This window comes from Balaenoptera borealis (assembly GCF_965194805.1).
Source record: "Balaenoptera borealis genome assembly, chromosome: 2".
NCBI classification, from domain to species: Eukaryota; Metazoa; Chordata; class Mammalia; order Artiodactyla; family Balaenopteridae; genus Balaenoptera; species Balaenoptera borealis.
The window spans coordinates 45,594,310-45,607,515 of NC_138867.1; the positions used below are offsets into that span (position 1 = coordinate 45,594,310).

At 39.0% G+C, this 13,206-nt stretch overlaps 1 protein-coding gene across 1 annotated transcript in view; it reads right to left on the reverse strand.

Moving 5' to 3' along the window:
* Positions 1–13,206, reverse strand: part of ANKRD55 (ankyrin repeat domain 55) — a 502,662-nt gene that overhangs the window by 449,505 nt on the left and 39,951 nt on the right. The window contains exon 3 of the mRNA XM_082382340.1: positions 5,707–5,866. The gene's annotated coding sequence lies outside the window, so the exon portion shown is untranslated. The remainder of the gene's footprint in view (positions 1–5,706; positions 5,867–13,206) is intronic.

The window sequence follows — 13,206 nt, forward strand, 5'->3', positions numbered from 1 at the left end:
AGAGAAAGACAAATATCATATAATATCACTTATATGTGGAATCTAAAAAAATGATACAAATGAAATTATTTACAAAACAGAAATAGACTCATAGTCATAGAAAACAAACTTATGGTTACCAAAGGGGATAGCAGGAGTGGGGGGGAGGGATAAATTAGGAGTTTGGGATTAACATGTACACATTACTGTATATAAAATAAGTAACCAAGAAAGACCTACTGTATAGCACAGGGAACTATATTCAATATCTTGTAATAACCTATAATGGAAAACAATCTGGAAAAGTATATATATATATGAATCACTTTGCTGTATACTTGAAACTAACACAACATTGTTAATCAACTATACTTCAATTTTTAAAAAAAAGAAAAAATAATAATACTGTTTGCACTGAAAGTTGCAAAGAAAGTAGACCTTACAAATTCTCATCACAAGAAAATGCAACACTCTGTAACAATGTGTGATGGCAGGTGCTAACTAGATTATTGTGGTCATCATTTCATGATATATACAAATATCAAACCATTATTTTGTACACCTGAAGCTAATATAATGTTGTATGTCAATTATACTTCAATAAAAAGAATTTTTAACTACCCAAACTAAAACAAAGAGACAAAAAAAAAAGTGAAGAAAAGCAAAAATTAAACAGAGCCATCAGAACTAGGGGTCTAACGTGTGTAAGGTATAAAGGCTGAGAATTTCCCCTCAGATCATGAAATATAGTAAGCCACAGGTCTAAGAAGCTCAGAGGATTCCCCCCTCCCCAACAAAAAAACAGATTAAATAACAAAGTAAAGAAGAAGAAGGAGGAGGAGAAGGAAGAGAGGAATAGAAAAGCCACACCACCCACACACATCTAGACCCATCATAGTCAAGTGGATTAAAAATAAAGATAAAGAGAGAATTTTGAAGACAGTCAAAGAAAAAGGAAACATTACATACAGAGGAGCAAAGATAAGAATGACTGTAGGCTTCTTATCTGAAACTATACAAGCCGGAAGACAGACATCTTTAAAATACTGGGGTGGGGGGGGAACTATTAACCCAGAATTTATGCCCAGTGAAAACTTATTTCAAAAATGAAAGAGGAAGACTTTTTCAAACATATAAAAACAAAATTTGTTACCAGCAGACCTACACTACTGAAAATGTTTAGGGAAGTTCTACAGATAGAAAGAAGGAAAATGATACTAGATCAAACCTTGGAGTATAAAACAGGCAGAACCCCAGAAATGGTTCAAATGAAGGTTTTCCTAGCTTTAGGTGAATGAAATTATCTTTAATATAAAAAAGTCAATCTAGTATACTCTGTTGGTGTTCCACCCTGACCCCATTAACTGGGCGAGTGCACCTTCACCCACTTGCTGGAGGGGGAAGGGCTGCTATCGGCTCACAGCTGCACTGTACTCCTGAGAATTGCCCTTGACCAGTGACAGCCACTTGGACACGAATATGTGGGAGGTTATGCCTTGCCCTGCAGGGGGCTGCAGCCAACAACTAACAAATATGGGATACCAAAAAGACCTGCCTCCTTACCTCAGTGTAGGATAACTCTGTGGTACTATACGTGTTTCAGAGTTCCCTGTTCACTAGCTGAGGTTAGCTTTAGCTGAAAACACATCTTTGCCTAACCTTTTCCCCTGCCCTATCCTATTTCCTTCCCTTTCTGACAGGTTTCACCAGAAAACTCTCCCTTAAGAGTCCCTTTCTCCATCTCTACTTCTGAGGACCCTGACCCAAGACACTCAATGTTTCCCCACAAAGCATGATGTTTGCCTTAAGTTTTTGTACACACTGTTTATCAAATTAAGGACTTCCCTTCTATTTCTAGTTTCCTAAAGAGTTTATATCAAGAACGGATGCTGTTTTTTTTGTCAGTTTTTCCCACATTTATTCATATGATCATATGGTGTTTCCGCCTTCATTTGGTTAATGTGGTAATTTATGTATAATAAATTTGAATTCTTGGAATAAATGCAACTTGGTCATAATGTTTTAAGAAGGAATTTGCTAATCTATTAATTTAATAATTTTAAAACTGACTGTAAAATACAAGGATTTTCTTCTTTTTTTTTTTTCTTTTTTTACAAGTGTTCGCCTATAAAGATGAAAGGGAGGAAAACTCATTGGGACTAAGCAGGGAAGAGCAGGAGAAATTCCAAATACATTTACACTTTCTGAAGTTGCTAAGCTCAGAACAACGCTGGCATATTTCATGTTCAGTGAGTTTATACCACTCCAGGTCTGCAAAAGGAACAGGCCTGCCTGCAGGCAAGGGGGCACTGAGAGGGGCTGCAAGTACCCATTAATCATCTGACTTCTAAAAGCAGGTTATGCTTGAAGAGCCAATACAACTCTCTGCTACAGCCCCTGGGCAGAGCCTTTCTGAGCATCAAAACACATGGATCAAAAATCTCATAGGATTATAAGAGCAGAGAGTATAAAAGAAATCCAAAAGCTGGCATACGGCCTTTCACAGAATAGATTTTCAATAAATATTGGCAGATCAACAGATTTCTGTCACCTATACATCATCGAATCCCTTTCTCATCTTTATTTGGTCATTTCAGAAGTTGGAGGAAATTGAACCCAGTTGCTAGAGTCATTTCATCACAAAATCTTTAACTTTATTAATGAGAAAAGAAATAGCCCTCAACATTCTAACTAGAATATGCATGAGTCTTCATGTATAGAATGATGTCACCAAACACCCTCACCCCTCAAATACACAAGCTCTGGAATGATGATGAGTTTACCATGATCCAACCAACCCATTCAATCTCTCTTGTGATTTCCATTCTTGAGATTGCTTATCAGGGCTTGTGACACAGTCTTTAGCTGCAAGGTTAAAAGATTTCCAAGTCTGTTATCCACTATAAGTATGTTTTTGCAGTCTCTTCTAAATTCTACATTCCTCCAAGCCTGTGAATGTATCTTGTCTTTCGTTCTGTCTTTCCTGGGAAAGTACTAAGGACATAGGAGATTTTGTCAATTATTACTGAATTAGAGATGACTGGCCCATGGAGTTCAACACTGGACCTTGGCTTCACTAACATCATTCTTTAACCAGATGTGCTACTGAAGAACGTACCCATGATGACATTGAAGACAGAAATCCTTATAAACCCTGAAATCATCAGCTTTCTCTAAATTTCTCTCTATGATCCTTGCATTTATTCATGAGATCCAGTGCTTAGTGGACACCTTTAACCTGAAGAGCTAGGCTGCTAACAGTACTTTTCAGAGAGTCGGTCAGTTGTAAAATAAACACTCCTTGATCATCTGATTGGTGCTGACTTATGACTTGGTTTTTCAGGGAACTCTCCCATGTCTCAGTTTAATCATTTCACCAAAGAAGATCTTGTGCTGTTTGTCAGCAGAAACCACTGCTGTTAGAAGAAACTGGCCTCTCCCTGAACTCTCCCAGACTCGGTCTGTTCTTTCCCACCCTTTATAAAAGTATTTCCCTGAACAATCTTACTGGTGATGCAATTAGTATTGATTTGCCACCAATAGCTTCTGTTTCTTCCCATGACCCTGGAATTGAAACCGTGCACCTCAGATTGGGAGTTGAACCCACGTGCCGGGACTTGAAGCCAGCCAAAAACCTGATTGGGACTCGAACCCACGCAGCCGGGACTTAAACCCGGCCAAAACCCACCATCTTCCAACTGAGATCACACACCTGGTTTCAGGACTTGAAGCTCAGGTTCTTGATGTCTCATCACAGAAAGAATTCAGTGAGAGACAAAGTGATGTATTACAATGAGCGTATACTGAGGTCCAGGTCTAGTGGAAGTTGACTTGTCTGCCATCTTGCAACCATTTTGTTCTAATCAGTTTATGTCAAGTCCTTGGGCTATATCATTCTTACAAAGGTTGTGCCCTGTCCCCTTCCCTCCTGTTTCAGAATCGCTCCAATTTGAGAGGCAACAATCCATGGAAAATGGCCCCTATCCCTTGCATTCTTGGTTTCTAACCTTTTACCAGAGTCCTGACCCTAAGCATTTTGGCTTAAATAACATTATATCAGTTACACCCATTAATTTTATTTCAGAGATCTCACAGATCATCAGATTTTTGGAGGTAAAAGAAACCCCAATGACTGACTAGTCAACTCCATTTTACCAAAATTGATCTCCAGAATAAACGCCTTAGCCTTAATCTAGAGGCAGAACCGAGACAAAACATGAAGTCTAGCCCTCTTCTAGTAAACACACTGTATTACCCTATGTGCACGACCAAATCTAAGAAAATGAGCTTGCAGGTTCATGCCCAGAAACACGGAAATGTTCCCAACTCTCTGGAAACAATGTGGTAATTTAAGCAAGCAAGATCTCACTCTAGGTCCCCCACGGCCACAAAATGAGGTGGTAGGGTTGCCCTGAACATTGATGCCTCCTGGAGAATTTCCTGCTATATCCCAAGGGCAAAGAGGGTCAATGACAGATCTTTTTCACATTCTTGATTCACTGACATTCATTAGGGCTCACTGGAATAGGTCTCAGACACCTTATCTCTAACAACATGTTAGAAATCTCTCTGTGCTATTTGTCCTGCTCACCTCAGCCTCATACCTTCTCCTCTGAGGGTGGCTCCACAAAGAGAGGAGGGCAAAGACGGGTCACCTCTGGAGTCTGGGAAGGGAGCCTGCTAAAAACTGCCCTCCTTCCAATGAGAAATTGTTTTTTCAGACCTCTGTGTGACTAGAACTTGAAAACTTGAACTTTGAGTTGTGATTTGATACCTGAAATTCCTTTCATTCCACAATTAAAGATAAGGCTTTCAGGGTAAACATAGCAGGACTAAGCAATCTCTGGACTAACTAACACACATAAAGGGATAAATGACTGATATGGTTCATTTCCTAGAACAGGTTTTGGAAAAAGAGGAGGGAAAGGAGAGGTCAAGGGCACTGAAGGGAGAAAAAGAAAGACTGGAGGCAGTGAAGAAAAACTCTGACCCCTTCACCATCTGCGCTGAACAATGTTATGTTTAATTGCTTCCTGAACCGTTCCCATTTTTTTTTTCTTTAATCAACTTTAACCACAAAGGTAACTGCTATTGGTTTTCTAACGGACAAGGATGTCTTAGCGTGACATCTACCTAGATGAATATGAATGGGAAATTGTTACTTATAAGCAGGTGTACTAGAAAGAGATTTCAAAACGTGATACGCCTGCATACTGATTATTGTACCACTTAATCAGGATATTTGATATTAGTATGTTCCTTTCTACTGGAGAGCTTAAAGTGGAAAAGGAACCATAGATTTACAAAAATGAGAAAAAAATCAGCTTCCTGTGCACCCACTAGAGTGTTGTATGTATTAGAAATCACAAAAAAATGAAAGATAAAATCAATACTCACGTTAAAGGAATTTCAATGTTGGTATGATTGTCTCCATAAATGGAAAAGTGGAAGCAGTGATGATGTTGGGAACGTGGTAGGACGCAGTCACTTTTTATTTTATGGGGGAAAAAAAGGCAGAGAAAGAGAGGCGAAAAAATGGAGTGGTAGTGCTTCTGTTTACCCACTGCCTGGGTTAATATGTAATTGACAAGATTAATGGCTGCATAATAACTGCCTCTATTGTTTACCATCTGGACGGTGGCCAGCCATCTTACCACTCTGCCCACCAGTGGGTTTGGGTTTGTAAGGAATGCAGTGAGTAGATAGGGTCTGTGTGCCAGGTGTTACCTTGCTAAAGAAGACATTCAGGAAGAACTGTACAGGGAGACCTGGTGATGTTCCCTCTGGTGGGGCGTCCCTCTCTGCACTGGGTAAATAGTCCCACTTCAAAACTGCTGTATCCATTGTGGTGGAACAGAGACGGGTGGGCCCAGCCAAACCGCTCTACCTGAGGAAGACAAAGGAAAACATTTAGGATCCAGAGAAAGGTCTCCGTTCTGTCCTGTCCAAGGTGTAAAACAAACAGCAGTACTCCTCTTGGCTGTTCCTTGCACTGCCCTGGGATGTGCTGGGAAGCACTAATCTTTCATCTGCAGATTTACATGGATGTGAAAATACATTCCTCTCCCCTCTTTCCTGATCCACTTTCAAAGCTCCTGCTTCTAGCCCTTCTCACTGTGAGATGAGCAAATAGACCGAGACTCTCAGTCACGAACCGCAGAAAGGATTTCCATGGAAAAGTACCACGAGTCCACCTGCTCTGCTCCTGATTTTGTCTAGTCTTGCCTCTCACGTGGACCAGGATGATTTGATATACAAAAACAAGGGCTATGTCATTCCTCCTCACGTGGCCTCGCTCTGGTCTGGGTCACACACGTTCTCCTTGATTGCCTCAAACTACATGGGTTTCCTCATTTTCTAACAAATCAAGTTCAGATTCCTGACATTGGAGGAGCCTCTCCTGGGGACTGGTACTAATACTCGTCCTACTGTTCGCTTCACCCCAACTTACACTGTCTTATTGTGTAGTTCCATGCTTTCCTCCTTCCACCTAGATGTCTCCCTCGACTCCGTCTCTCTCAGTATATTCAAATCTTATTCCTTTGGTGCAAACCCTGTTGTAGCTCCCTATTCTACATTCTTATACACCTTGTACTTTTCCTTCATAACATTTATCCCTACTGTCATTACATACTTACAGTGTAGTCATTGTGGCCTGGCTTTCCTCCTTACTAGATAATGAGTTCCCTGAAGATAGGGACTCCATGTATTATGTTCTTTGACATATATCTAGCAGTGGACCAGTAGTAGATTAGTGCTTAGATTAATGGTCAAGTTAATGATGATATTAATAAATGTAAAGACTAGTTCAGATTTTCACTTCCTTCATTAGCTCGACCTTCAGCTTCTCCAGCTGAATACATTGCTAGTCATCTTTTGAAGTGACTTGTGAACTTTGTGCTTCCTGCTGGCACTAATCATTTTCCATGTTTTATCATCATTATCTAAACCTTAGTCTTATCTGTTTTGTTACTCTAAGGTTCCTTGAGAGCAGGGACTCTCATTCATTCTTTAACTTGTTCACAAGTCCAAACAAATTTTATCTAGCTGGGACTCAAAAACTGTTTGCTGAGTGGTGGATTAATTTTTTATTTATCTATCTTTCTGTTTATATAATGCCCATAGTTCCACATTCTGCACACACATTACTTTTCCTACTTCAGAGGAAAAAATAAATAAGTAACCAGTCAACAAATCTTTTCACCATTTAAGTTTCAGCCATACAGCATATGCTCCCTCCAGGGGCATTCCATTCCATTCAGCGAAGACTTGAGTTTAAAGATGTGACAGCAGAGCATGAAGGAGCTCTAAGTTCTTGCTAGAAACAACAGAAGAGGTAAAAGGCTGGAGCAGCGGGAAAAATGAAGACAGCAAGAATGAAAAATGAAGACAGTACTAGCAACAAATGGTTTAGGTGGAAAAAACTTAGAGCTCTAAGAAACTCATAGGAGTGACAGGCTTTGAACTTAAGCCTTTATTCTGTATAAACTGGAGCCAAGTCTTCAACCTATATGTTCTGTGTGACCTGGGAAAGGTCACTTTTCTCCCTGGATCTGTTTCCACATGGGTGAAATGGCATGAATGATGTGTATCTTTCAGATTGTTCATGAGATTCACATGATCATATGAGAAATTGTTCTGCAAGTTCAAAAGTGTTTTGCAAGTGGTATTACCTAAATGGTGGCTGAGGACCGAGAACTGGAGTGAGACAGCATGCAGAGGGTTTGAGAGACCATAGACAGAAGCTTACGTTTCATCTGGAGATTAAGGGGAAGCATCAGCCTAAAGCCAATTTGAGGTGATGGTGGGGGGAGTACTTCCTACTTCCTGTTTATCCAATCTAATTAGCATACTGTCATCAATGTGGTGGCCCAGTGTAATTTTTTATTTTTATTTTTATTTATTTTTTATACAGCAGGTTCTTATTAGTCATCCATTTTATACACATCAGTGTATACATGTCAATCCCAATCTCCCAATTCATCACACCACCAGCCCCACCGCCACTTTCCACCTTGGTGTCCATACGTTTGTTCTCTACATCTGTGTCTCAATTTCTGCCCTGCAAACCGGTTCATCTGTACCATTTTTCTAGGTTCCACATATATGCATTAATATACGATATTTGTTTTTCTCTTTCTGACTTACTTCACTCTGTATGACAGTCTCTAGATCCAACCATGTCTCTACAAATGACCCAATTTCATTCCCTTTTATGGCTGAGTAATATTCCATTGCATATATGTACCACATCTTCTTTATCCATTTGTCTGTCGATGGGCATTTAGATTGCTTCCATGACCTGGTTATTGTAAATAGTGCTGCAGTGAACATTGGGGTGCATGTGTCTTTTTGAATTATGGTTTTCTCTGGGTATATGCCCAGTAGTGGGATTGCTGGGTCATATGGTAATTATATTTTTCATTTTTTAAGGAACCTCCATATGTTTTCCACAGTGGCTGTATCAATTTACATTCCCACCAACAGTGCAAGAGGGTTCCCTTTTCTCCACACCCTCTCCAGCATTTGTTGTTTGTAGATTTTCTGATGATGCCCATTCTAACTGGTGTGAGGTGATACCTCATTGTAGTTTTGATTTGCATATCTCTAATAATTACGGATGTTGAGCAGCTTTTCATGTGCTTCTTGGCCATCTGTATGTGTTCTTTGGAGAAATGTCTATTTAGGTCTTCTGCCCATTTTTGGATTGTGTTGTTTGTTTTTTTAATATTGAGCTGCATGAGCTGTTTATATATTTTGGAGATTAATCCTTTGTCCGTTGATTCGTTTGCAAATATTTTCTCCCATTCTGAGGGTTGTCTTTTCGTCTTGTTTATGGTTTCCTTTGATGTGCAAAAGCTTTTAAGTTTAATTAGGTCCCATTTGTTTATTTTTGTTTTTATTTCCATTTCTCTAGGAGGTGGATCAAAAAGATCTTGCTGTGATTTATGTCAAAGAGTGTTCTTCCTATGTTTTCCTCTAAGAGTTTTATAGTGTCCAGTCTTACATTTAGGTCTTTAATCCATTTTGAGTTGATTTTTGTGTATGGTGTTAGGAAGGGTTCTAATTTTATTCTTTTACGTGTAGCTGTCCAGTTTTCCCAGAAGCACTTATTGAAGAGACTGTCTTTTCTCCATTGTATATCCTTGCCTCCTTTGTCATAGATTAGTTGACCATAGGTGCGTGGGTTTATCTCTGGGCTTTCTATCTTGTTCCATTGATCTATATTTCTGTTTTTGTGCCAGTACCATATTGTCTTGATTACTGTAGCTTTGTAGTATAGTCTGAAGTCTGGGAGCCTGATTCTTCCAGCTCCGTTTTTTTCCCTCAAGACTGCTTTGGCTATTCGGAGTCTTTTGTGTCTCCATACAAATTTTAAGATTTTTTTGTTCTAGTTCTGTAAAAAATGCCATTGGTAATTTGATAGGGATTGCATTGAATCTGTAGATTGCTTTGGGTAGTATAGTCATTTTCACAATATTGATTCTTCCAATCCAAGAACATGGTATATCTCTCCATCTGTTGGTATCATCTTTAATTTCTTTCACCAGTGTCTTATAGTTTTCTGCATAAATGTTTATTCCTAGGTATTTTATTCTTTTTGTTGCAATGGTAAATGAGAGTGTTTCCTTAATTTCTCTTTCAGACTTTTCACCATTAGTGTGTAGGAATGCAAGAGATTTCTGTGCATTAATTTTGTATCCTGCAACTTTACCAAATTCATTGATTAGCTCTAGTAGTTTTCTGGTGGCATCTTTAGGATTCTCTATGTATAGTATCATGTCATCTGCAAACAATGACAGTTTTACTTCTTCTTTTCCAATTTGGATTCCTTTTGTTTCTTTTTCTTCTCTGATTGCCGTTGCTAAGACTTCCAAAACTATGTTGAATAATAGTGGTGAGAGTGGACATCCTTGTCTTGTTCCTGATCTTAGAGGAAATACCACACTTTCAGTTTTTCACCATTGAGTATGATGTTTGCTGTGAGTTTGTCATATATGGCCTTTGTTATCTTGAGGTAGGTTTTGTAGAATGTTAAGATAAAAAGGTCAGTTCATAGAGATGGAAAGGAAAGTGTTGGTTGCCAGGGGTTGGGAGGAGGGAGGAAGGGGGAGTTACTGTTTAACGGGTACAGAGTTTTGGTTTTGCAAGATGAAAAAGTTATGGAAATGGATGGTGGTGACGGTTGTATACCACAATTTAATAAGTAAATAAATACTAAATTAATAAATAAGAAAAAAAGTGAATTAAGGAGAGTCGACTGTACTCTCTCCTGAGAGGACATAGAAGGAGAGGAACAGTCAAGGAATCTCTGAAGAACTGATGAAAAGAAAAGGAGCCACAGATTCAAAGCTAGAGAAAGGGCCTAAGCCAGGCTGTCTGGTCAGATAACAATCCCATTTCTTCTTCCTGGACATGCAACCCACTACATTCTCTAGACTCCCTTGCAAAGGGTGTGGCCTTGTGACCGAATTCTAGCCAAACTAATGGAAAACAGAATGATGTGGGTCGTTCCTAGACCAGGCACATAAAAACCTTCCACCTATGTTCCTCCATGTTATTTTCCAATCCAGAGGGTGGGTGCTCATGCCCAGAGTGACTTTGGAAGTCACACGTTAAAGATGGCGAAGCCAGAAGACAAAGTTGCTCAGGTTCCTGCATCACTACTTGGAGGATGGAACTCTGTCAATCAGGACATCTGTTTTAGACTTTACATCAGCAAGGGAGAACAAGTCTATTGTGTTCAAGCCAGTATCCAGCTGGGGGTGAGTTTATTACAGCAGTTATCATTACCTTAATTAACACAACATGGATGAGTTGGGGAGGTAACTGAGGAGCCCTCTGTCTGCCTTTTTGAATAATGAAAGTGAGAATTATAAGGAGAGAAAGTGGAAACAGCTGAGAGAAGGAAGAGGCTGGCAGATGGTATCTATGGATAGTCTTTGAAGCCAGGGTCTCAGAATAAATAATATCAAAATATGGCTTTTAACAAGGCATGTACTATTGCACATCATGACCCAGTCAGTCCATATATACCCCTATTTAGTGGCTCCCATCTACTCTATGACCTTGGCCATGGCACTTGACACGTCCTTGACTTTCTATTTATTGTCACAAAAGAAAAATACCAATCAAATTTCTATAAAAGTTTCTCTAAAACTCCAAGTTCCCTCTCTGGCTTTCTCTCTCTCTTCCCCAACCCCCAAATAATTTTTAATTGTTTAATGTGGGAAAATGCTTCATGAAAATTGCATTCCTTTCTGAGCCACTGCCTGGGTCATTTAAAAATAAACAATAGACAAAGGGACATTAACCTGGGGGGAACTTTATAATAATAACCTCCAGGGCTGATCCAGGATTGGCTAAGAAGATAAAAGGAGTTGGAAGATTTGTGGCCATCCAAGCTACATAAAAAAATATTCAGCTTTTCTCTTCTCCCCAACAGGTATGCTCCAAATGAAGACAATGTCTAATTAATTCTGTGGTCCTGTCATTTCCTATTATTGCTAAAGTGTTCTCAGATAAGTCATAGGCCAATGAAATATAGTTACTAAAGGCTAAAGTTTGTAGAGACTCTGAAGCCATTCAAGCAAAGACAAGGAGTAAACAGGATTTAGTGTAATTACTATTAATGTTTTTATTATTTTAAGCACATAGGTCTATCCAGGACTTAGCTTTTGAGCCTTGGTCATAAACCTTTGGGCACATTGCTAGCCCTTATTATAGCACCAATAAGAGATTAAACTAGAAAACAAATCTACAAGTGAGAAGCTATCTTTTAATTAGTAAGCACTCTCCTTCATATAAAATTCCATGCCTGTCTCTAATAGCCACACTTAATACTCACCTAGAGCCTTTCGTCTGAAAATCTCAAGGCACTTCTTGCAATACCAGTGTCAATTCTCTCAAAATTCCTGTAAGTCAGGGACCTAACATTCCCATTCAAAGAGTATTTTGGCCATTGCTGAGGTCTGAGCTCTTCCGTCTCCATCCCATGTAGCTGTGGGTGCAATTCCTTCCCAGATCATAGCTTCACCCCCAGTGCAATGAAAGGGAGAAGGATCCTATCAGGACAGGAAATACTGGTTTCATCCACATGGGAGGCAATAGGATGGAAAGGAAAACTCAGCCTTGGGAGTTAGACCTGACTACAAACTCCGGCTTTAAACAAATAATCTTAACCTCCCTGAGCTTCAGTTTGCTTATCTATAATCAAGAATGTAAAGTAATACTACAGTTCTTGGTACACAGTAGGCACTCAATAATACTTGCTTAGTGGTATAAAGCCATATCTTCCTTTATATCCCTAATTTCAATGGATCTTTGAAACTAACCAATATTTTATCTGATTAATAGTTGGTTGAGAGTCTGCATGAGAATACTGCCCACAGTAGCACTCAGTAAATGTTAGTGGAGTTGTCTTGCTATGGAAGAAGTCTCTATCCAATGCCCACAGTAGCCAAGCCAACTTGGGTTTTCCATAAGAACGAATCCAATATTATCTCGCATAAATGCTAATCCCTGGATATGAAAGCTCTATTTAAGTGCAGTTGTAACTCTCCTTCTTCAGTATACTTGGGTTGATTTTCCAAATCCCATCATATCCTGTATTTATAAACAAAGGAGAATACTGTCATGAACTTTATCACTTCGTTAAATACCAAATACTAAGTTATTAGTTACAGAGATTTATTGAAAAAAATTCTTATAAATCTGTGTTGCAGACACTTGAATGTATTACCATGCTTTATGGATTTGTTTGGATTATTTTTAGAAGGCAAATGCTTTAGTCCTTTCAACTATTTGAAAACAAAATAGTGTACCTTGGATTATAAATCTTACATTTTCATTAGATTCTTCATAACTCTACCAAAAATTCAGCCAACCATTTATCAGTCAGGAGTTAGAAAGTCAAAAGGAGTCCCTATCCTCTGGATTTAAAAAAAACTTTTAAAAATTTAATAAATTTACTTGGAAGGCCATGATAGTGACATTTCTTACTGAGAACCTCAACAAATTCAAAACATGGTGTCAACTGAAAAAACATACAACCTAAAAGTTGAGAATTGTGTTTTATTCAGGGACATTACTGAGGACTATAGCCCAGGAGACAGCCTCTCAGATAGCTCTGAGGGACTGTCCCAAAGAGGTAAGGGGGGAGCCAGGATATATAGGAGTTTTTGCTGAAACAAACAAACAATGTAGTCAAACATCAAAGATGACTGC